Below are 25,664 nucleotides of genomic sequence, written 5' to 3'. Positions count from 1 at the left end.
AATTTTGACGCGTAATGCAATGCTAGCGCTCGAAGCGCCTGATGTGTGATAACATAATGGGATGAAATAAACTAAGAGTTTACTATTTTTAATGGTGTTACTTTTTTCTTCCATATTTTCCAATCACTAAATGTAGCGGTGACTTTGCCAATACGCTAAGGAAAATATAGTTAATGTACTATCTTTCCTCCTAAATGTCAACATACAGCAATGAAATCTAAGTTCAATGTAATATATTCGGTTCACAGTAGCACAGTCGTAATCGTATCATCGAAAATCGTATAAGACAGAAAATTGTGGCTTGATGTGTTTAAGTTCAAAAGGAACTGATCAATATTACATGCACGTACTTCGCACGTTCTTTCTGAATTCTGATGCACTTTGCCGATTGTACAGTGTGTTTGAAAAAGAGCAAAGTTTTAATGTATCCTAGAATCTGTGTTTGATTCATCAACTCTCCAAGTTTGGCTCCAGTACAGTTTGCAGGTCTGCTTGACCTTGAGACAACACCAGTGCAGTTTTTTTCTCTACTGCGTGCAGTGCAGAGCAACTCAGCAACAATGTGTACTCCACAACAGAAAAGCCACTCCGTCTTCAGGCCACGAGTGGCCTGCCGGGACCATCCGACCGCCGTGTCATCCTCAGGGGAGGATGCGGGTAGGAGGGGCGTGGGGTCAGCACACCACTCTCCCGGCCGTCATGATGGTATTCTTGACCGAAGCCGCTACTATTCGGTCGAGTAGCTCCTCAATTGGCATCACGAGGCTGAGTGAGTGCGCCCGAAAAATGGCAACAGCGCATGGCAGCCTGGATGGTCACCCATCCAAGTGCCAACCACGCCCGACAGCGCTTAACTTCGGTGATCTCACGGGAACCGGTGTAGCCACTGCGGCAATGCCGTTGACTCCACAACAGAAAGCGCAGTGTATTATTTGGCTTGTGTAAACTGAGTCAGTGGAACGTAATTTTAGACGCCAGTATGGTGATGAACCACTTACAGCAAAAACTAGGTAGACGGAGAACTTCTGAAGATGTTGTTGAAGAGATCCGTGTTTAGTGTGTTTGGAGCCCGAAGAAGTGATTGATGTAGTTAACAATTAAAAGTGCCTAAAGGTACTGGGTATGATGTTATGCGTTAGACTTAAGTTGCGCACCTACAAATTGCAACTGTTACACAGGCAGGGCTGGCCCAATACGTTGGCCACCATAAAAAATCAAATGGCTCTGAGCACTATGGGACTTAACTGCTGAGGTCATCAATCCCCTATAACTTAGAACTACTTAAACCTAACTAACCTAAGGACATCACACACACATCCATGACCGAGGCAGGAGTCGAACCTGCGACCGTAGCGGTCGCTCGGTTCCAGACTGTAGCGGCCGGCACCGCCGTGAAGCCCAGGCTTAACCCCACTGGAAATTTTCTTCTGGGGTCACACAAAAAATGTTGTGTACAGTGGAAATATCACACACATCAATCATTTACGGGAAAGAATTTTCGCGGCGCTTGGGACAGTTAAACTTGAAATGTTTGTAAATACGTCGCGAGAAGTGGAATATCTTCTCGGCGTGTGCAGGGCAGCAAATAGATCCCACGTTGAAGTCTACTAACATTAAACAAAACTTGAAGGAATTTTCTTTCATGATACGTACTCATTGATGTAATTTTTCACTAATTTCTCCATTAAATTTATACTTCAAACACCACGTACTTTTTTTCACAAGTTTCTTTGCGGACTCATTGTAATACGCCTAGCATTAGGCACATATTTTACAGTCTAGGATATATTTTTATTGCTGCTACAATTTATAGCGGCGCAGTTAACTGCGAAATACGACCTGATTTGCATTATGAACTTGCATTTACGCCCCATATATGCAACTCTCAATAGTTTTGCAGTTTTGACTGTTCATGTGCGGCTTTACCCTATGCTTGGCCTACCCAGAAGCGCCACAGAGTGGCGTATTGTGAAGGCTGCTATTGAACTCGAAGTTCCGCCAGCAGTGACACTGTGTCTTCGCCACCACCTGTCTCTCGCGGCTACCAGAGCATTGCTTGTTAGTTGGCTAACGTTCATCTCGTCTTAATAAAGACAGGTCTGTAGCAGCACCGCTCGGTGATTTGGCCTGCAAGAAGCTCTGTTGACGGAAGCGATGTCACTCGCCTGTTGATCGAAGCCCTTAAATACAGACTACCCACAGCTATCAGTTTGGAACGTAAGGTCAGTACGGTTTTCTGAATGGAGAATCGGTTATGTAAATTAAATACAGAAACCAGCTTCGCGTGCGTTAAATCTATATTGTGGTGACAGACTGATCAATAGCGTCGTCAGAGGTATAGACGTGATTATCTGAAGCCAGTGAGTGTCACTAAGAGTTATTAATGAATATACGACTTATGAATTGAATGACAGTGAGTTACCGCTTAACAGTTGGTATCGTTGAGTTGCTTAATCAAAAAGAAAAAAAGTTATGCTGTCATTTATTCCCTTCCCATGGAGCTCATATTCACTCACGGGTACTTCATCTTCGGAAATTGCGAAATTTGGATTATGTGCTTGCTTAGGCGCAGGTTAGCTCAATGAAATGTCTTCATTACAACGATCCTCCTTGATTTTCAACATGTAAAGCACTGCTTGCTAATGAACCTATTCTCAGACTTTGTAGTACTGAACTACGAATTTGTCTTCGCATCCGCAGCAGCAATAGCAAATGCAGAAAAACGGGCCAAATAGGGATAAAAGTTACGTAGTGCCCCCACCACCTTGCATTTTTTGCGGTTTATTTACTATGTAAGAACATAACCTGAATCAAAATACTCGTCAGAACCTTATTCCCCCCCCCCAGGGGGTCCACAACTCTTTTGTGGATACGTGCGTAGCGAGCACGGGACCCCGAGCTAATGTGGCCTTCCTTCCTTTCCGGGCTGCATACCTTCCCATTCCGCATCCTTCCCCATCCCTATCTTCGCCCCTCCTCCCCTCACCTCTGGCTCTTTCCTTCCCTTTCTCCCCATCTGGGAGTATGGTTTGTGCCTACGTCCAGAGACGGACGCTCTTAAATGTACTACATTCTTCGCCTTTCTTGCTTTTATGTCTTCTTCCTTCCTTTGTCCTTCCCTTTTTCCTTACCTCTTCTCTTTCCCTTTTCTCCGCTGCGGCGTTTGAGACCTCTCTTCTTTCCTTTCCCTTTCTCTTTCTTCCTCCCTGTGCGTGTCTGAAGGCCGACCCACGCCCTTCGTGCGTAGCCGGTGACGGGGTAACGCGTAATTCCCCGCCCCGGGTAGACAGGTAGGACACGTACGTACCCCCTGGTAACGGCCAGGCCCAGGGAGGGGTGATTACCCGAGCTGATACCTTCCGAAAATGCCGATTGGTCCCTCCGTCCGTTTGTCGGGAGGTGTGACCTGAGGTGTGAACAATCACCTAAGGCGGGAGTGCCCTCAGAGAGGGCCCCCACAAGGGAGGAGCGCGCCATCGGAGACGCCGGTAATCATGGGGGATTCTTCCGCAATGGTTTCCTCACCTTCCACTATGTCTGCTCACAAACGTAAGTATACTGAGTCTCAGCCACAGACGATTCTTCCATCGTTGCCACAGTTCCTTGTTGTTTCTCGGACTGATGAAGGTCACGACTTCTCCACGGTCAACCCTTTCATTATTCAGAAAGGTGTCGACGCAATTGCAGGTCCTGTAAAGTCTTGTTCCAGATTACGGAATGGCACCCTGTTGTTAGAAACACACAGTGCCCTCCAGGCACAAAAATTGCTGCGTACTTCTCTGCTCCACACCTTCCCTGTCCGGGTGGAACCGCACCGTACCTTAAATTCCTCGCGTGGAGTCGTTTATACACGCTCCCTCGATGGATTGTCTGACGAAGAAATTCAGCACTATCTGTCTGACCAGGGCGTAACGGCAGTTCATAGAGTAATGAAACGGGTTGACACGAACATCATTCCAACCCGCACTGTCTTCTTGACATTTGACACAGTTTAACTCCCATCGAAAATCAAAGCTGGCTATGAGATAATTTCCGTTCGCCCTTACGTCCCAAACCCTACGCGTTGCTATCGATGTCAGCGGTTCAATCACACCAGCCAGTCCTGTTCCAATCCAGCCAAATGTGCTACGTGTGGCAAGGATGCCCATGAGGGTGCTTGTCCACCTCCATCCCCTCGCTGCATCAACTGTATGGGTGACCACGCTGCTTCCTCTCGAGATTGCCCCGTTTTTAAGGACGAAAAGCTCATCCAGGAAATAAGAGTGAAGGAAAAGGTGTCGACCTTTGCTGCTCGAAAATTATTCGCCAGTCGCAAGCCCACCGTGCCTCAGACAGGAAAATATAGCACTGTCCTTGCTTCTCCTCGGCCAACAAAGGAGGCGGCCACGCAGACTTGCGACCTCACCTTTAGTGCCACGGTCGTCAGATCGGCCAGCGCAAAGATCGCTCGTTCAACCTCACCACTTTCGCCTGCCCACTCTATGGCTCACCCTTCGTCGGGTTCTGCTAAATCTCGAGCCCAAAAGTCGGACGCCAAGTCTTCGAAAAAAGAGCATACTCGTGAAGAGTTTTTACGTACCGCAACTTCCCAACCATCGGTTCCTCCATCTAAACATCATTCCTCGAAGAAGGCTACAAAGGAACCCAGTTCCTCTCCTTCTCCGCCAAGGTGTGTCCCATCTACAGCACCACCTGGCGGAAATCGCCCTCGGCCGTCTTCTGTGTCGCCGAGGCGCACTGCTGGTGGCCGGTCAACCGGCCGATCGCTGGTGGCAGGAGCTGCTCCTGACCAACCTATGGATCAGGATCTTCTGCCTTCGGCTGACTGCCATTCCATGATGTCGGTTGCTAGCTCCGAGCAGTCTTTGACTTGACAGCAACTTTGGTCACAGTCCTCCATTTTCTGTTCACCCCATGTCCATTATCCACTGGAATATCCGCGGCATTCGAGCCAATAGGGATGAATTGTCGATTCTCTTAAGATCCTACTCGCCGGTCATCTTCTGTCTTCAGGAAACGAAGCTGCGTCCCCATGACCGCTTTGTTCTCCCTCATTTTCAGTCCGTCCGATATGATCTCCCCTCTGTTGAAGGCTCTCCAGCCCATGGAGGACTCATGATTCTTCTCCATGATACTCTCCATTATCACCTAATCCCCTTAAACACTTCCTTCCAAGCTGTCGCCGTCCGTCTTTCCCTTTCCGGATACACGCTCTCCCTTTGTACTGTATACATTCCATCGTCCACACCAATGGCACGAGCTGATCTCCTTCATCTTCTTGGTCAGCTTCCACCCCCCTATTTGCTGGTTGGGGACTTCAATGCCCACCACCCGCTTTGGGGATCTCCACATCCTTGTCCACGTGGCTCCATATTGCTAGACGTCTTCCACCAAGCGGATCTAGTTTGCCTCAACACTGGGGTCCCCACATTTTTGTCTGCCTCCACGACAACCTTATCTCATTTGGACCTTGCGGTCGGTACTGTTCCGCTAGCTCGGCGCTTCGAATGGTTCGCCCTTGATGATACACACTCGAGTGACCACTTTCCATGTGTCCTCAGACTGCAGCCTCAACTGCCATATATGCGCCCGCGACGCTGGAAGTTTGCCCAAGCCGATTGGACACTTTTTTCGTCTCTCGCGACATTCGATGACCGTCGCTTTCCCAGCGTCGACGATGAGGTCACACATATTACCGACATTATCCTTACAGCTGCGGAACGTTCAATACCACGCACCTCCGAATTGCCCCGGCGCCCCCCAGTTCCTTGGTGGAACGAGGCATGCCGTGATGCAATACGTGAGCGGCGACGTGCTCTTCGCATTTTCCGTCACCATCCTACTTTGGCCAACTGTATCCGCTATAAGCAGCTCCGTGCGCGATGCCGTCGCGTCATCCGCGATAGCAAGAAGGCAAGCTGGAAATTCTTTATTAGCTCATTTAACACCTTCACTCCCTCCTCGGAAGTTTGGAGTCGGCTTCGATGGTTCTCAGGCGCGCCTAGTTTCTCCCCGGTCTCTGGGCTCACTGTCGCGCATGATACCTTAGTGGACCCCGTCGCAATTTCTAACTCGTTGGGTCAGCACTTTGCTGAGATTTCGAGCTCTTCAAATTACCCGCCAGCGTTTCTCCCGAAGAAACGTGCAGCGGAAGTGCGACCTCTTGCTCTCTCCTCTCAAAATCACGAAAGCTACAATACTGTTTTCTCCATGCGGGAACTCCAACATGCCCTCTCTTCTTCTCGCTCCTCCGCCCCAGGACCGGATGGTATTCATGTCCAAATGTTGCTGCATTTATCAACCCCTAGTCTGCGTTACCTCCTTCGCCTTTATAATCGAATTTGGACCGACAGTACCTTTCCCAAACGGTGGCGGGAAGCTATTGTCGTTCCTGTTCCGAAACCTGGAAAGGACAAACATCTCCCCTCTAGCTATCGCCCCATTTCTCTCACGAGTAGTGTCTGTAAGGTTTTGGAGCGTATGGTGAATTACCGTTTAGCTTGGTGGCTGGAATCCCGCAGTCTTTTTAACACCAGCCCAATGCGGATTCCGGAAGCATCGTTCTGCAGTTGACCATCTTGTTGCTCTCTCCACTTATATCATGAACAATTTTCTCCGGAAACGCCAAACGGTAGCAATATTTTTTGATCTGGAGAGAGCATACGATACCTGTTGGAGGACAGGCATCCTCCGCACACTGTTCTCTTGGGGCTTTCGAGGCCGACTGCCCCTTTTTCTTCGCGAATTTATGGCAGAGCGCACTTTTAGGGTGCGGGTGAACACTACTCTCTCCCGTACTTTCTCCCAAGAAAACGGGGTACCCCAGGGATCCGTGCTGAGTGTTGTACTGTTTGCCATCGCCATAAATCCAATTATGGATTGTCTCCTTCCTGATGTCTCGGGCTCCCTCTTTGTGGACGATTTTGCGATCTACTACAGCTCTCAACGGACCAGCCTTCTTGAACGACGTCTTCAAGGATGTCTCGATCGCCTCCACTCATGGAGCATCGAAACCGGCTTCCGTTTCTCACCCAGTAAGACCGTTTGTGTCAATTTTTGGCGACGTAAGGAGTTTTTTCCGCCCTCCTTACATCTAGGTCCTGTCAACCTTCCGTTTTCAGACGTCGCTAAATTCTTGGGTCTTATGTTTGACAGAAAACTGTGCTGGTCCTCCCACGTCTCCTATCTTTCGGCTCGCTGTCTGCGATCGCTTAACACCCTCCGTGTCCTGAATGGTACCTCCTGGGGAGCAGACCGAGTGGTCCTTCTCCGCCTCTATCGCGCCTTAGTGCGCTCAAAATTGGATTACGGAAGCATAGTCTACTCCTCTGCTCGGCCGTCTATTCTTCGGCGTCTCGACTCTATCCACCACCGTGGATTACGTTTAGTGTCTGGAGCTTTTTACACTAGCCCTGTGGAAAGCCTTTATGCTGAGACTGCTGAACCTCCGCTGTCCAATCGGCGAGCAGTCCTCCTGAGTCGTAATGCTAGCCATCTGTCTTCCATGCCTGCTAATCCAGCCCATGACCTTTTTTTCGACGCCTCCTTTGATGTAGGGTATGCAGGCCGCTCCTCCTCCCTACTACCCCCGGGAGTCCGCTTCCGTCAATTGCTCGATTCTCTTTCCTGCCGCTTTCCGAAAACCTTTTTGACAACTTGGGGTACAGCACCGCCTTGGCTCCGTCCCCGGATCTGCCTGCTCCGTGACCTTTGTCAATTTCCGAAGGATGGTACCCCTACACTTGTTTATCGTCGGGCATTTGCTGCTCTATGTGCACAAATGACGGACGCCACGTTTATTTACACCGACGGCTCGAAAACAACATTAGGTGTAGGGAGTGCCTATATTGTTGGCGACACCCCAAATCGCTTTCGACTTCCCGACCAGTGTTCGGTTTATACTGCGGAGCTTTACGCTGTTCTCCAGGCTGTCCACTACATCCGCCGCCATCAGCGGATACAGTACGTTATCTGCTGAGATTCTCTCAGCTCTCTCCTCAGTCTCCAAGCTCTTTACCCTGTGCACCCTCTGGTCCACCGGATTCAGGACTGTCTGCGCTTGCTCCACCTGGGGGGCGTCTCGGTGGCGTTCCTCTGGCTCCCGGGACACGCTGGTATCTGTGGGAATGAGGCGGCCGATATGGCGGCCAAGGCTGCAGTCTCTCTTCCTCGGCCAGCTATTCAGTCGCTTCCCTTCACCGATCTACGGAGCGGTTTATGTCGCCAAGTTGCTCATTTATGGCATGCGCATTGGTCAACACTTCCCCGTAATAAATTGCGGGAAGTGAAAGCCCTTCCTTGCGCTTGGACTTCTTCCTCCCGAACGCGTCGTCGGGAGGAGGTAATTTTAGCTCGACTCCGGATAGGGCACTGTCTTTTTAGCCATAGACATCTTTTAAGCGGTGATCCTCCTCCACTCTGTCCCCACTGCTCTCAGCCGTGGACGGTCAGACACCTTTTAATTGAATGCCCCTATTTTAATCCGTTACGCTCCCGTCTACAGCTATCGCCTGATCTATCGTCGATTTTAGCAGATGACACGCGCTCAGCCGACCGCGTTCTCCAGTTTATTATCGACAGTGAAATGACGTCAGTCATTTGAAGTTTTTTTTTTGGGGACAAGTCTGTACTGGATTTTTAAGCATTCTTTCTACTTTTAGTTTCTCCAATTTTATGAGTTTGTTTCCATTGCTGCTGGTTTTCAATTTCGGTTTTTTACTGTCTTAAGTCACGGGCTGGGCGCTAATGACCATAGCAGTTTTGCGCCCTAACACCACAACCAAAAAAAAAAAAAAAAGAACCTTATTCAATATCTATGTTGTTGTTGTTGTTGTTGTTGTTGTTGTTGTTGTTGTTGTTGTTGTTGTTGTTGTTGTGGTCTTCAGTCCTGAGACTCGTTTGATGCAGCTCTCCATGCTTCTCTATCCTGTGCAGGCTTCTTCATCTCCCAGTACCTACTGCAATCTACATCCTTCTGAATCTGCTTAGTGTATTCATCTCTTGGTCTCCCTCTACGATTGTTATCCTCCACGCTGCCCTCCAATACTAAATTGGTGATCCCTTTATGCCTCAGATCATGTCCTACCAACTGATCCCTTCTTCCAGTCAAGTTGTACCACAAACTCCTCCCCAATTCTATTCAATACCTCCTCATTAGTTATGTGATCTACCCTTATAATCTTCAGCATTCTTCTGTAGCACCACATTTCGAAAGCTTCTATTCTCTTCTTGTCCAAACTATTTATCGTCCATGTTTCACTTCCATACATGGCTACACTCCATATATATACTTTTAGAAACTACTTCCTGACACTTAAATCTACACTCAGTGTTAACAAATTTCCCTTCTTCAGAAACGCTTTCCTTGCCATTGCCAGTCGACATTTTATATCCTCTCTACTTTGACCATCATCAGTTATTTTGCTCCCCAAATAGCAAAACTCCTTTACTACTCTAAGTGTCTCATTTCCTAATCTAATTCCCTCAGCATCACCCGACTTAATTCGACTACATTCCATGATCCTCGTTTTGCTTTTGTTGATGTTCATCTTATATCCTCCTTTCAAGACACTGTCCATTCCGTTCAACTGCTCTTCCAAGTCCTTTGCTGTCTCTGACAGAATTACAATGTCATCGGTGAACCTCAAAGTTTTTATTTCTTCTCCATGGATTTTAATACCTACTCCAAATTTTTCTTTTGTTTCCTTTACTGCTTGCTCAATATACAGATTGAATAACATCAGGGATAGGCTACAACCCTGTCTCACTCCCTTCCCAACCACTGCTTCCCTTTCATGCCCCTCAACTCTTATAACTGCCATCTGGTTTCTGTACAAATTGTAAATAGCCTTTTGCTCCCTGTATTTTACCCCTGCCACCTTCAGAATTTGAAAGAGTATTCCAGTCAACATTGTCAAAAGCTTTCTCTAAGTCTACAAATGCTAGAAACATAGGTTTGCCTTTCATTAATGTATTTTCTAAGATAATTCGTAGGGTCAGTATTGCCTCACGTGTTCCAACATCTCTGCGGAATCCAAACTGATCTTCGCCAAGGTCGGCTTCTACCAGTTTTTCCATTCGTCTGTAAAGAATTCGCGTCAGTATTTTGCAGCTGTGACTTATTAAACTGATAGTTCGGTAATTTTCACATCTGTCAACACCTGCTTTCTTTGGGATTGGAATTATTATATTCTTCTTGAAGTCTGAGGGTATTTCGCCTGTCTCATACATTTTGCTCACCAGATGGTAGAGTTTCGTCAGGACTGGCTCTCCTAAGGCCGTCAGTAGTTACAATGGAATGTTGTCTACTCCCGGTGCCTTGTATCGACTCAGGTCTTTCTCTGTCAAACTCTTCACGCAGTATTGTATCTCCCATTTCATCTTCATCTACATCCTATTCCATTTCCATAATATTGTCCTCAAGTACATCGCCCTTGTATAGACCCTCTATATACTCCTTCCACCTTTCTGCTTTCCCTTCTTTGCTAAGAACTGGGTTTCCATCTGAGCTCTTGATATTCATACAAGTGGTTCTCTTTTCTCCAAAGGTCTCTTTAATTTTCCCGTACGCAGTATCTATCTTACCCCTAGTGAGATAAGCCTCTACATCCTTACATTTGTCCTCTATCCATCCCTGCTTAGCCATTTTGCACTTCCTATCGATCTCATTTTTGAGACGTTTGTATTCCTTTTTGCCTGCTTCATTTACTGCATTTTTATATTTTCTCCTTTCATCGGTTAAATTCAATATTTCTTCTGTTACCCAAGAATTTCTACTAGCCCTTGCCTTTTTACCTAATTGATCCTCTGCTGCGTTCACTACTTCATCTCTCAGAGCTACCCATTCTTCCTCTACTGTATTTCTTTCCCCCATTCCTGTCAATTGTTCTCTTACGCTCTCCCTGAAACTCTGTACAACCTCTGGTTCTTTCAGTTTATCCATGTCCCATCTGCTTAAATTGCCACCTTTTTGCAGTTTCTTCAGTTTTAATCTACAGTTCATAACCAATAGATTGTGGTCAGAGTCCACATCTGCCCCTGGAAATGTCTTACAATTTAAAACCTGGTTCCTAAATCTCTGTCTTACCATTGCATAATCTGATACCTTCCAGTATCTCCAGGATTCTTCCTTGTATACAACCTTCTTTTATGATTCTTGAACCAAGTGTTAGCTATGATTAAGTTATGCTCTGTGCAAAATTCTACCAGACAGCTTCCTCTTTCCATTCTCTCCCCCAAGCCATATTCACCCATAATTTTTCTTGCTCTCTCTTTTCCTACTCTCGAATTCCAGTCACCCATGACTATTAAATTTTCGTCTCACTTCACTAACTAAATAATTTCTTTTATCTCATCATACATTTCATCAATTTCTTCATCATCTGCAGAGCTAGTTGCCATATAAACTTGTACTACTGTAGTAGGCATGAGCTTCGTGTCTATCTTGGCCACAATAATGCGTTCACTATGCTGTTGGTAGTAGCTTACCCGCACTCCTATTTTTTTATTCATTATTAAACCTACTCCTGTATTACCCCTATTTGATTTCGTATTTTAACCCAGTATTCACCTGACCAAAAGTCTTGTTCCTCCTGCCACCGAACTTCACTAATTCCCACTATATCTAACTTCAACCTATCCATTTCCCTTTTTAAATTTTCTAACCTACCTGCCCGATTAAGGGATCTGACATTCCACGCTCCGATCCGTAGAACGCCAGTTTTCTTTCTCCTGATAACGACGTCCTCTTGAGTAGTCCCCGCCCGGAGATCCGAATGGGGGACTATTTTACCTCCGGAATATTTTACCCAAGAAGACGCCATCATCATTTAACCATACAGTAAAGCTGCATGCCCTCGGGAAAAATTACGGCTGTAGTTTCCCCTTGCTTTCAGCCGTTCGCCGTACCTGCACAGCAAGGCCGTTTTGGTTAGTGTTGCAAGGCCAGATCAGTCAATCATCCAGACTGTTGCCCCTGCAACTACTGAAAAGGCTGCTGCCCCTCTTCAGGAACCACACGTTTGTCTGGCCTCTCAACAGATATCCCTCCGTTGTGGTTGCACCTACGGTACGGCCATGTGTATCGCTGAGGCACGCAAGCCTCCCCACGAACGGCAAGGTCCATGGTTCATGGGGGTAGGAGATTTATACTAGAGTAAGTCAATTATTATCTGCAATTTAGTTATAATTTTGTTTATTTTGGGAGTACTGTCGTTTTACGTTGATGACGCATGCTTTGTTGCTATATCTTTGCAATTTTCAAGCTGCTAGGCTAGTTTCTTTATCGCTGCCCTGCTGTTAATCATGGCTGCTCCGCTATCCATTTGCACCAAAGAAGAGCAACGTTCAGTGATCCGATTTTGTGGTCGGAAGGCGTATCAGGAACCGAAATTCACTGAAGAATTTTGGTACAATACGGGAACAGTGTTTTACCACTATGGAGTGTCTACGAATGGATTGAAAAATTCCGAAATCGTCGCACAAGTGTTACTCACCATTTACCGCCAGAAATGAAGAAACCATTGAGAGTTCACGTGAAATGATCCTCTTAGACAGACGGTTAACTATTGACCAAGTGGCACATGGTCTGCAAATTAGTCACGGTTCTGCCTACAAAATCAACAACTGACTTGGGTTTCATATAGTTTGTGCAAGATAGGTCCCAAAACAACTCACACAGTTGCATAAACAAACGCGCTTGGACATCTGCCAAAAAAAAGAAAAAAAATTTGGATCGCTATGGTAACGAAGGTTCTTAGACAGGATCATTACTGGTGACGAAACATGGATCCGTCATTACGTGCCGGAGAGTAAACGACAGAGTATGGAATGGAAACATCCAAATTCGCTGTGCAAAAAAAAAGTTCAAGACACAACCATCCACAGGATAACTGGTGCTTACGGTTTTTTGGGACGCACAAGGTCCAGTACTGGAACATTATGGGGAAAGGGGTATAACAATAAACAGTGTACGTTACAGTGAGATTCTTACTCCCAGGCTAAAGCCTGCAGTTCGAAGCAAACTCCGCGGACTACTGCCAAAAGGTGGTGTTGCACAACCATGACCATGCGCATACTGCTTTCCACACTGCTGAAACGCTCCAGAAACTCAAATTTGAAATACAGGATCATCTTCCATATAGTGCCGGCCTTGCCCCTTTTGACTATCACTTGTTTGGTCCACTCAGGCATTAAGGGGCCGTCGATTTGCCTCGTACGAAGCAGTGAAAGAAGCGGTGCATTCCTGGCTCGCAGCTCAACCGAGAACCTTCTTTTATGAGGGCATCAAGAAGCTCGTACAATGATTGACCAAGTGGGTTGAAACGGAACGAGACTGTGTCGAAAAATGATGTTCTTGTAAGTATCCTATTTGATTACAATAACATTTTATAACTACTTTGCGGATAATAGTTGACTTACCCTCGTAATAGGAGTTCGAAGGAAAAATACATCAAAATTACCTGCTAAACATAATTGTACTCTATACTATGGATTCCTACGATCTAATACTATGCCAACCAATGAAGGGTTTCCGGTGGCTGATTTGGTGAATGCCCACGGGTTTTCCTGTTGAATGCTGTTAGGTTTAGGTGGGCAACGTTCAACGACCTCACCTTGTACTCATTCAGGAGCAAATTCATTGTGCCTGAACTGTCTCCTATTATCATTTTGGCGAAATATCTACATCCATACCCCGCAAGTCACCTAACGGTGTGTGGCGGAGGGTACTTTGAGTACCTCTATCGGTTCTCCCTTCTATTCCACTCTCGTATTGCTCGTGGAAAGAAAGATTGTCGGTATGCCTCTGTGTGGGCTCTAATCTCTCTGATTTTATCCTCATGGCCTCTTCGCGAGATATACGTAGGAGGGAGCAATATACTGCTTGACTCCTCGTTGAAGGTATGTTCTCGAAATTTCCCGTACCGAGCTACTGAGCGTCTCTCTTACAGAGTCTTTAATTGCAGTTTATCTGTCATCTTCGTAACGCTTTCGCGATTACTAAATGATCCTGTAACGAAGCGAGCTGCTCTCCGTTGGATCTTCTCTCTCTCTCTCTCTCTCTCTCTCTCTCTCTCTCTCTCTCTCTCTCTTCTATCAACCCTATCTGGTACAGATCCCACACCGGTGAGCAGTATTCAAGCAGTGGGCGAACAAGTGTACTGTAACCTACTTCCTTTGCTTCCGGATTGCATTTCCTTAGGATTCTTCCAATGAATCTCAGTCTGGCATCTGCTTTACCGACGATTAATTTTATATGGTCATTCTATTTTAAATCACTCCTAATGCGTACTCCCAGATAATTTATGCAATTAACTATTTCCAGTTGCTGACCTGCTATATTGTAACTAAATGATAAACGATCTTTTTTTCTGTGTATTCGCAGCACATTACACTTGCGTACACTGAGATTCAATTGCCATTCCCTGCACCATGCGTCAATTCGTTGCAGATCCTCCTGCATTTCAGTACAATTTTCCATTGTTACAACCTCAGCATCATCGGCAAAAAGCCTCAATGAACTTCCGATGTTATCCACAAGGTCATTTACATACACTCCTGGAAATTGAAATAAGAACACCGTGAATTCATTGTCCCAGGAAGGGGAAACTTTATTGACACATTCCTGGCGTCAGATACATCACATGATCACACTGACAGAACCACAGGCACATAGACACAGGCAACAGAGCATGCACAATGTCGGCACTAGTACAGTGTATATCCACCTTTCGCAGCAATGCAGGCTGCTATTCTCCCATGGAGACGATCGTAGAGATGCTGGATGTAGTCATGTGGAACGGCTTGCCGTGCCATTTCCACCTGGCACCTCAGTTGGACCAGCGTTCGTGCTGGACGTGCAGACTGCGTGAGACGACGCTTCATGGGGGACAGATCCGGAGATCTTGCTGGCCAGGGTAGTTGACTTACACCTTCTAGAGCACGTTGGGTGGCACGGGATACATGCGGACGTGCATTGTCCTGTTGGAACAGCAAGTTCCCTTGCCGGTCTAGGAATGGTAGAACGATGGGTTCGATGACGGTTTGGATGTACCGTGCACTATTCAGTGTCCCCTCGACGATCACCAGTGGTGTACGGCCAGTGTAGGAGATCGCTCCCCACACCATGATGCCGGGTGTTGGCCCTGTGTGCCTCGGTCGTATGCAGTCCTGATTGTGGCGCTCACCTGCACGGCGCCAAACACGCATACGACCATCATTGGCACCAAGGCAGAAGCGACTCTCATCGCTGAAGACGACACGTCTCCATTCGTCCCTCCATTCACGCCTGTCGCGACACCACTGGAGGCGGGCTGCACGATGTTGGGGCGTGAGCGGAAGACGGCCTAACGGTGTGCGGGACCGTAGCCCAGCTTCATGGAGACGGTTGCGAATGGTCCTCGCCGATACCCCAGGAGCAACAGTGTCCCTAATTTGCTGGGAAGTGGCGGTGCGGTCCCCTACGGCACTGCGTAGGATCCTACGGTCTTGGCGTGCATCCGTGCGTCGCTGCGGTCCGGTCCCAGGTCGACGGGCACGTGCACCTTCCGCCGACCACTGGCGACAACATCGATGTACTGTGGAGACCTCACGCCCCACGTGTTGAGCAATTCGGCGGTACGTCCACCCGGCCTCCCGCATGCCCACTATACGCCCTCGCTCAAAGTCCGTCAACTGCACATACGGTTCACGTCCACGCTGTCGCGGCATGCTACCAGTGTTAAAGACTGCGATGGAGCTCCGTATGCCACGGCAAACTGGCCGACACTGACGGCGGCGGTGCACAAATGCTGCGCAGCTAGCGCCATTCGACGGCCAACACCGCGGTTCCTGGTGTGTCCGCTGTGCCGTGCGTGTGATCATTGCTTGTACAGCCCTCTCGCAGTGTCCGGAGCAAGTATGGTGGGTCTGACACACCGGTGTCAATGTGTTCTTTTTTCCATTTCCAGGAGTGTATATTGTGAATAGCAACGGTCTTACTACACTCCACTGCGGCACACCTGAAATCACTCTTACTTCGGAAGACTTCTCTCCATTGAGAATAACATGCTGCGTTCTGTTATCTATGAACTCTTCAATCCAATCACACAGTTGGTCTGATAGTCCATATGCTCTTACTTTGTTCATTAAACGACTGTGGGGAACTGTATCGAACGCCTTGCGGAAGTCAAGAAACATGGCATCTACCTGGGAACCCGTATCTATTGCCCTCTGAGTCTCGTGGACTTGGTCGCGATAGTGCTGATTGTTTCAGCTTCCTGTTTGTCGTAGGTGGTTGCTGTTTATTGACACCTGATGTACTATCTCTGTCTGCATGCAACGGTCATCTTGCCAGGTGGCCCTTGCTGAGGCTGGGTGGCGCCCGTGGGGAGAGCCCCTGGTCGGAGTGGGTGGTATCGGGGCGGACGTTTCGCAGATGAAACGTCAACATGTATCAGGTCGCTCTGCGGCCGAGTCTTTTAAAAAGGAAGGTACTGTCTCTGGTTCTGGTTCTCCTGCCCTTTCCCCCTTGGCCACTCCCTGGGAGGAAGGACAGGCCCGCCGGCTTGGGGCGAAGTACTTCCCCCGCTATTTAGTCTGTTCTCGGACCGATGGGGGGATGTTCGCCACCTCCAAGCCCATGTTCTTTGTCCAGCACATCGAGGACATCTTCGGGGAAATCGAGGCTCTCAGTAAAATGCGTTCAGGGTCCGTTCTTATAAAGACCGCCTCCGCCACACAGTCGGCGGCGCTCCAGGCGTGCGACCGACTAGGGGACATCCCAGTGTCCATTGTCCCGCATCTGGCACTGAATAGGACGCAGGGGGTTATTTTTCATCGGGACCTCCTGCTGCAATCTGATGAGGAGTTCAGGGCCAACCTGGAGCGCCGAGGCGTGCATATTTCGTCCGGCGAGTTCAGCGTGGCCCCAAAGACCGTCGCATCGACACCGGAGCCTTTATCCTCGCCTTCGAGGGGGACATTCTCCCGGAGAAGGTAAAGGTGATATGCTACCGGTGCGACGTGCGACCTTACGTCCCGCCTCCTATGCGCTGCTTTCGGTGTTTGCACTTTGGGCACATGTCGTCACGGTGTGAGGCTGAGCCCCTTTGTGGCGATTGTGGACGTCCTCTTCGTGAGGAACATACATGCACCCCACCACCTCGGTGCGTCAATTGTCCTGGCATCCACTCGCCTAGATCTTTAGACTGCCCCCGTGTATCAGAAGGAGAAGAAGATTCAAGAAATAAAAACTTTGGATCGTCTCTCTTATTCTGAGGCCAGGAAGAAGTATGACCGCCTCCATCCCGTGACGTTGACAACTTCGTTTGCCTCAGTCGTGTCCACTCCTTCCACAGTATCCTCACCCCTATCCTGTCCCCCCTCCACCTCCTCACCCCATTCGGGGTCTATGCCTCCGCCTCCCAAATCCCTCCCTTCCAAATCCTCCTCCTTCGCGGCCCCTGCCCCCTCTGCCCCAGGGGCCACTCCTCCTCCTCCTCCTCCTCCTCCTCCTCCGCCGCCGCTTGAGAAGTGATCCTCTTCTCAGGCGTCCATCGGGGAAACGTTCCGGACCCCAGCTTCCGAGGTCTGGCGTTCCAAAACAGACCCCGCGCGTGAGGACCTTCTTCGGGTCTAGCCCACCATCCCCGTGCCTCATCGGACTTCCAAGAAGGCCTCCAAGAAGAAGTCTTTATCCCCCTCTCCACCCCGGCGCGTTTCGTCTGACGCTCAATCCACGAGTCGCTGCTCCCGGCCGTCCTCAGTTTCGCCGGGACGCTCTGCTGCCAGGCGCTCAGCTGGCCTCACGTTGGCGAATGATGCTGCCCCTCCTATGCAATCCGGGAAAGCGGCCGCAGCTGGCGACGACTCGATGGAACAGGATCCGCCTCCCGCCGGTTGTAGCGTTGTTCCCTCGAAACCTGGCCCTCCGCTGCCGTCGAGGTAACCAGCTCTTAACCCGTTTCGTTCCCTCTTTTTTCTGACTAGCGATGGCTTTGTTAAATTGGAACGTCAGAGGTATTTGATCTAATCGGGAGGAATTACAACTGCTCCTCCGCCTGCACTGTCCGTTCGCCCTTGGTCTCCAGGAAACCAAGTTGCGCCCAACTGACCGTATTGCTTTTACCCACTATCCCTTGGAGCGGTCTGACCTCACACCTGCGGACGGTATTCCAGCTCATGGTGGGGTCATGTTGCTCATTCGGGACGATGTCTATTACCATCCCATCCCATTGTCCACCCCACTCCAAGCAATAGCTGTCCGTATTATTCTTTCTGCCTTTACTTTTTCTGTTTGTACTGTCTACACTCCATCGTCATCCGCAGTTAGTCGGGCTGACATGATGCACCTGATTGTTCAGCTTCCTCGCCGTTTTTATTGTTTGGCGACTTCAATGCCCATCATCCCCTTTGGGGCTCTCCTGCATCCTGTCAGAGAGGCTCCCTCTTGGCGGATGTCTTCAACCATCTCAATCTTGTCTGCCTCAATACTGGCGCCCCGACTTTCCTCTCGGACTCCACTCATACCTACTCCCACTTGGAGCTCTCGATCTGTTCTACCACTCTTGCCCGTCGGTTCGAGTGGTATGTCCTTTCTGACACCTATTCGAGCGACCACTTCCCCTGTGTTGTTCGTCTCTTGCACCACACCCCATCCCTATGTCCTTCGAGCTGGAACATACCGAAAGCTGACTGGGGACTTTACTCCTCCCTGGCGACCTTTCTGGACCACGATTTTCTCAGTTGTTACAGTCAGGTCGAATACCTCACGGCTGTTATCATCAATGCTGCCGAACGTCCATTCCTCGTACTACCTCTTCTTCACGTCGCGTTTCCATCCCCTGGTGGAATGAGGCTTGTAGAGACGCTAGCAGTGCTCGACGACGTGCTTTACGCACCTTTCGCCGCCATCCTACGTTGGCGAATTGTATTGGATACAAACGTCCCTGAGTGCAATGCCGTAGAGTCATCAAAGACAGCAAAAAAGCTTGTTGGGCCTCTTTCACCAGCTCCTTTAACAGTTTTACTCCCTCTTCTGTCGTCTGGGGTGGCCTGCGCTGGCTGTCGGGCATTAAGGCACACTCCTCGGTACCTGGCCTGACTTCAGGTAATGAGGTCCTTGTTGATCCTGTGGATGTCTCCAACGCCTTCGGCCGCTTTTTCGCGGAGGTTTCAAGCTCCGCCCATTACCACCCTGCCTTCCTTCCCAGGAAAGAGGCAGAAGAGGCTCGGCGACCTTCCTTCGACTCTCTGAATCTGGAAAATTATAACGCCCCCTTTACTTTGCGGGAACTCGAACGTGCGCTTGCACTGTCCTGGTCCTCTGCTCCAGGGCCAGATGTCATTCACGTTCATATGCTGGTACACCTTTCTCCGGCAGGCAAAAGCTTCCTTCTTCGTACCTACAATCGCGTCTGGACCGAAGGTCAAGTCCCCATGCGTTGGCGTGATGCCGTCGTTGTTCCTATACCCAAACCCGGGAAGGATAGACACCTTCCTTCTAGTTACCGCTCCATTTCTCTTACAAGCTGTGTCTGTAAGGTGAAGGAGCGCATGGTTAACGCTCGGTTAGTTTGGATTCTTGAATCTCGACGGCTACTTACAATGTTCAATGCGGCTTTCGGCGCCGCCGCTCCGCTGTTGACCACCTTGTGACCTTGTCGACATTCATCATGAACAACTTTGTGCGAAAGCGTCAAACGGTAGCTGTGTTCTTCGATTTGGAGAAGGCTTATGATACCTGTTGGAGAGGAGGTATCCTCCGCACTATGCACAGGTGGGGTCTACGCGGTCGCCTGGCCCTTTTTATTGATTCCTTTTTAACAGATCGAAAGTTTAGGGTACGTGTGATTTCCATATTGTCCGATGTCTTCCTCCAGGAGAACGGAGTGCCTCAGGGCTCCGTCTTGAGCGTAGCCCTTTTTGCCATAGCGATCAATCCTATTATGGATTGCATTCCACCTAATGTCTCAGGCTCTGTTTTTGTCGATGACTTCGCGATCTACTGCAGTGCCCAGAGAACATGCCTCCTGGAGCGCTGCCTTCAGCGTTATCTAGACAGCCTATACTCATGGAGTGTGGCAAATGGCTTCCGGTTCTCTGAAGAGAAGACGGTTTGCATCAACTTTTGGCGATATAAAGCGTTCCTTCCGCCATCCTTACATCTCGGTCCCGTTGTTCTCCCATTCGTGGAAACAACTAAGTTTCTAGGGCTCACACTGGACAGGAAACTTTGTTGGTCTCCGCACGTCTCTTATTTGGCTGCCCGTTGTACACGTTCCCTTAATGTCCTCAGAGTTCTTAGTGGTTCATCTTGGGGAGCGGATCGCACTGTCCTGCTTCGCTTGTATCGGTCCATAGTCCGACCGAAGCTGGATTATGGGAGCCTCGTCTGCTCGGCCATCCCTCTTACGCCATCTCAACTCCATCCACCACAGGGGGTTACGTCTTGCGACCGGAGCCTTCTACACCAGCCCCTTCGAGAGTCTTTATGCTGAAGCTGCCGAATTACCATTGACCTACCGGCGCGACGTACTGCTATGTCGGTATGCCTGCCGGCTGTTGTCAATGCCCGACCACCCCTCTTATCAGTCCTTCTTCGCCGATTCTCTCGACCGTCAGTATGGGTTGTATGTGTCTGCCCTGCTGCCCCCTGGAGTCCGCTTTAGTCGCCTGCTTCGACAATTGGATTTGCCCTCCCCACCACCTTCAGAGAGGGTGAGAGCCCGACTCCACCTCGGCTCCAGGCTCCGGTTCATGTTTATCTCGACCTCACCTCGCTCCCGAAGGAGGGTACTCCGGCTGCAGTGTATTGCTCACGGTTTGTCAAACTTTGTGCACGACTTGCCGGTCACACCTTTATTTACACTGATGGCTTCAAAACTGACGATGGTGTCGGCTGTGCCTTTGTCGTCGGGACCGTCACCTTTAAATACCGGTTCCTCGACCAATGTTCCAGCTTTACGGCCGAGCTTTTTGCTCTCCATCAGGCCGTTCAGTATGCCCGCCGCCACCGCCATTCATCGTATGTACTCTGCTCTGATTCACTCAGTGCTCTTCAGAGCCTTGGAGCTCCATATCCGGTCCATCCCTTGGTGCAACGGATCCAGCAGTCCCTCCATTCTTTTGCTGTTGGTGGCTCTCCTGTCAGCTTTCTGTGGGTTCCCTGCCATGTAGGAGTGCCTGGGAATGAGGCTGCTGATGCTGCAGCCAAGACTGCAGTCCTCCTGCCTCGGCCAGCCTCCCATTGTGTCCCGTCATCTGATGTTAGTGGGGTTGTTTGTAAGAGGCTTGTGTCCTTGTGGTGGGATGCTTGGTCCTCACTTCAAGGAAACAAGCTCCGGGCAGTAAAACCGTTCCCAACTGCTTGGACAACCTCCTCCCGACCATCTCAGCGAGAAGAGGTCCTTCTGACCAGGTTGCGGACTGGGCATTGCCGGTTTAGCCACCGCTACCTGCTCTCCGGTGACCCAGCCCTGCAGTGCCCTTGTGGTCATGCATTAACAGTGCACCATATTTTATTGTCGTGTCCCCGTTTTAGTCAATCTCGTGTTGTCCTGTCTCTGCCATCTACTTTACAAGATATTTTAGCTGATGACGCTCGAGCAGCTGCTCGTGTTCTTTGTTTTATTACTTTGACTGGCTTATCCAAAGACATCTAACTCTTTCACTTATTTTATCTGCATCTTTGTAAGAACTTTCTGGTGTCCCCCCCCCCCTTGAGTTTTACTAGATTCTATGTGCTTTAACAATTGTGACTGGACGCTAATGACCTCAGTAGTTGAGCGCCCTTAAACCCACCCACCCCCCCAAAAAAAAGGTCCACCTTTTCTTCCAGTCGTGCTCTGTTCATCCAGCATGAATTCTAATTGTCTCAGGTATCCCGAAAGAATTCAGTATCGTTACCACATTTGCCAATCAGTATTTGTTGGTGGTGTGGTGGGTGCTTCATATGGCAGAATCGGATTATTTCGGCATCGCTACACGGGTCATCAAAGAATTGCTTCACTTTGACCAGAGAATTTGACAGGACTTTTAAATCCTGATGCGATCAGATCCTTGTAAAACATGATTTCGTGTATGATGCATTCCTGTGTCTTGGTTGACCAGTATTTCGTCAAAAACGTATCCCTGAAATTTTTGTACGACTTCCAGGTTGCAGCGATCGTACGCGTTCTTTCTGCCACACTGCCCTCGATGTGCCCACATCCCCCCAGGGGGTCCACAAATCTTTTGTGGATACGTGCGTAGCGAGCACGGGACCCCGAGCTAATGTGGCCTTCCTTCCTTTCCGGGCTGCATACCTTCCCATTCCGCATCCTTCCCCATCCCTATCTTCGCCCCTCCTCCCCTCACCTCTGGCTCTTTCCTCCCCTTTCTCCCCATCTGGGAGTATGGTTTGTGCCTACGTCCGGAGACGGACGCTCGTAACTGTACTGCATTCCTTGCCTTCCTTGCTTTTGTCTTCTTCCTTCCTTTGTCCTTCTCTGTCTTCTTCCTTCCTTTGTCCTTCTCCTTTCCTTACCTCTTCTCTTTCTCTTTTCTCCGCTGCGGCGTTTGAGACCTCTCTTCCTTCCTTTCCCTTTCTCTTTCTTCCTCCCTGTGCGTGTCTGAAGGCCGACCCACGCCCTTCGTGCGTAGCCGGTGACGGGGTAACGCGTAATTCCCCGCCCCGGGTAGACAGGTAGGACACGTACGTACCCCCTGGTAACGGCCAGGCCCAGGGAGGGGTGATTACCCGAGCTGATACCTTCCGAAAATGCCGATTGGTCCCTCCGTCCGTTTGTCGGGAGGTGTGACCTGAGGTGTGAACAATCACCTAAGGCGGGAGTGCCCTCAGAGAGGGCCCCCACAAGGGAGGAGCGCGCCATCGGAGACGCCGGTAATCATGGGGGATTCTTCCGCAATGGTTTCCTCACCTTCCACTAAGTCTAGTCACAAACGTAAGCATACTGAGTCTCAGCCACAGACGATTCTTCCATCGTTGCCACAGTTCCTTGTTGTTTCTCGGTCTGATGAAGGTCACGACTTCTCCACGGTCAACCCTTTCATTATTCAGAAAGGAGTCGACGCAATAGCAGGTCCTGTAAAGTCTTGTTCCAGATTACGGAATGGCACCCTGTTGTTAGAAACACACAGTGCCCTCCAGACACAAAAATTGCTGCGTACTTCTCTGCTCCACACCTTCCCTGTCCGGGTGGAACCGCACCGTACCTTGAATTCCTCGCGTGGAGTCGTTTATACACGCTCCCTCGATGGATTGTCTGACGAAGAAATTCAGCACTATCTGTCTGACCAGGGCGTAACGGCAGTTCATAGAGTAATGAAACGGGTTGACACGAACATCATTCCAACCCGCACTGTCTTCTTGACATTTGACACAGTTCAACTCCCATCGAAAATCAAAGCAGGCTATGAGATAATTTCCGTTCGCCCTTACGTCCCAAACCCTACGCGTTGCTATCGATGTCAGCGGTTCAATCACACCAGCCAGTCCTGTTCCAATCCAGCCAAATGTGTTACGTGTGGCAAGGATGCCCATGAGGGTGCTTGTCCACCTCCATCCCCTCGGTGCATCAACTGTATGGGTGACCACTCTGCTTCCTCTCGAGATTGCCCCGTTTTTAAGGATGAGAAGCTCATCCAGGAAATAAGGGTGAAGGAAAAGGTGTCGACCTTTGCTGCTCGAAAATTATTCGCCAGTCGCAAGCCCACCGTGCCTCAGACAGGAAAATACAGCACTGTCCTTGCTTCTCCTCGGCCAACGAAGGAGGCGGCCACGCAGACATGCGACCTCACCTTTAGTACCACGGTCGTCAGATCGGCCAGCGCAAAGATCGCTCGTTCAACCTCACCACTTTCGCCTGCCCACTCTATGGCTCACCCTTCGTCGGGTTCTGCTACATCTCGAGCCCAAAAGTCGGACGCCAAGTCTTCGAAAAAAGAGCATACTCGTGAAGAGTTTTTACGTACCGCAGCTTCACAACCATCGGTTCCTCCTTCATCTAAACAACATTCTTCCAAGAAGGCTACAAAGAAACCCAGTTCCTCTCCCTCTCCGCCAAGGCGTGCCCCCTCTACAGCACCACCTGGCGGAAATCGCCCTCGGCCATCTTCTGTGTCGCCGAGGCGCACTGCTGGCGGCCGGTCAACCGGCCGATCGCTGGTGGCAGGGACTGCTCCTGACCACCTTATGGATCAGGATCTTCTGCCTTCGGCTGAATGCCATTCCATGCTGTCGGTTGCTAGCTCCGAGCAGTCTTTGAGTTGACAGCAACTTTGGTCACATTCCTCCATTCTCTTTTTACCCCATGTCCATTATCCACTGGAATATCCGCGGCATTCGAGCCAATCGGGATGAATTGTCGGTCCTCTTACGCTCCTACTCGCCGGTCATCTTCTGTCTTCAGGAAACAAAGCTGCGTCCCCATGACCGCTTTGTTCTCCCTCATTTTCAGTCTGTCCGATATGATCTCCCCTCTGTTGAAGGCTCTCCAGCCCATGGAGGACTCATGATTCTTCTCCGTGATACTCTCCATTATCACCCAATCCCCTTAAACACTTCCTTCCAAGCTGTCGCCGTCCGTCTTTCACTTTCCGGATACACGTTCTCTCTTTGTACTGTATACATTCCATCATCCACACCAATGGCACGAGCTGATCTCCTTCATCTTCTTGGTCAGCTTCCACCCCCCTATTTGCTGGTTGGGGACTTCAATGCCCACCACCCGCTTTGGGGATCTCCACACCCTTGTCCACGTGGCTCCGTATTGCTAGACGTCTTCCACCAAGCGGATCTAGTTTGCCTCAACACTGGGGTCCCCACATTTTTGTCTGCCTCCACGACAACCTTATCTCATTTGGACCTTGCGGTCGGTACTGTTCCGCTAGCTCGGCGCTTCGAATGGTTCGCCCTTGATGATACACACTCGAGTGACCACTTTCCATGTGTCCTCAGACTGCAGCCTCAACTGCCATATATGCGCCCGCGACGCTGGAAGTTTGCCCAAGCCGATTGGACACTTTTTTCGTCTCTCGCGACATTCGATGACCGCCACTTTCCCAGCGTCGACGATGAGGTCACACACATTACCGACGTTATCCTTACAGCTGCGGAACGTTCAATACCACGCACCTCCGAATTGCCCCGGCGCCCCCCAGTTCCTTGGTGGAACGAGGCATGCCGCGACGCAATACGTGAGCGGCGACGTGCTCTTCGCATTTTCCGTCACCATCCTACTTTGGCCAACTGTATCCGCTATAAGCAGCTCCGTGCGCGATGCCGTCGCGTCATCCGCGATAGCAAGAAGGCAAGCTGGAAATTCTTTATTAGTTCATTTAACACCTTCACTCCCTCCTCGGAAGTTTGGAGTCGGCTTCGACGGTTCTCAGGCGCGCCTAGTTTCTCCCCGGTTTCTGGGCTCACTGTCGCGCATGATACCTTAGTGGACCCCGTCGCAATATCTAACTCGTTAGGTCAGCACTTTGCTGAGATTTCGAGCTCTTTCAATTACCCGCCAGCGTTTCTCCCGAAGAAACGTGCAGCGGAAGTGCGACCTCTTGCTTTCTCCTCCCAAAATCACGAAAGCTACAATACTGTTTTCTCCATGCGGGAACTCCAACATGCCCTCTCATCTTCTCGCTCCTCCGCCCCAGGACCGGATGGTATCCATGTCCAAATGTTG

General features: G+C 49.7%; 1 protein-coding gene and 1 pseudogene across 1 annotated transcript in view; one reads left to right on the top strand and one right to left on the bottom strand.

Annotated features, from left to right (window-relative positions):
• LOC126183986 (kinesin-like protein KIF16B) overlaps nt 1-25,664 on the top strand; it is an 84,711-nt gene that overhangs the window by 3,456 nt on the left and 55,591 nt on the right. The window lies entirely within an intron of this gene.
• On the bottom strand, nt 788-905 carry LOC126185787 (5S ribosomal RNA; annotated as a pseudogene).

This window comes from Schistocerca cancellata, chromosome 4 (assembly GCF_023864275.1).
Source record: "Schistocerca cancellata isolate TAMUIC-IGC-003103 chromosome 4, iqSchCanc2.1, whole genome shotgun sequence".
Classification (NCBI taxonomy): Eukaryota; Metazoa; Arthropoda; class Insecta; order Orthoptera; family Acrididae; genus Schistocerca; species Schistocerca cancellata.
Note: the sequence above shows the minus strand (reverse complement) of the source record. Positions and strands in the feature narration are given on the sequence as shown.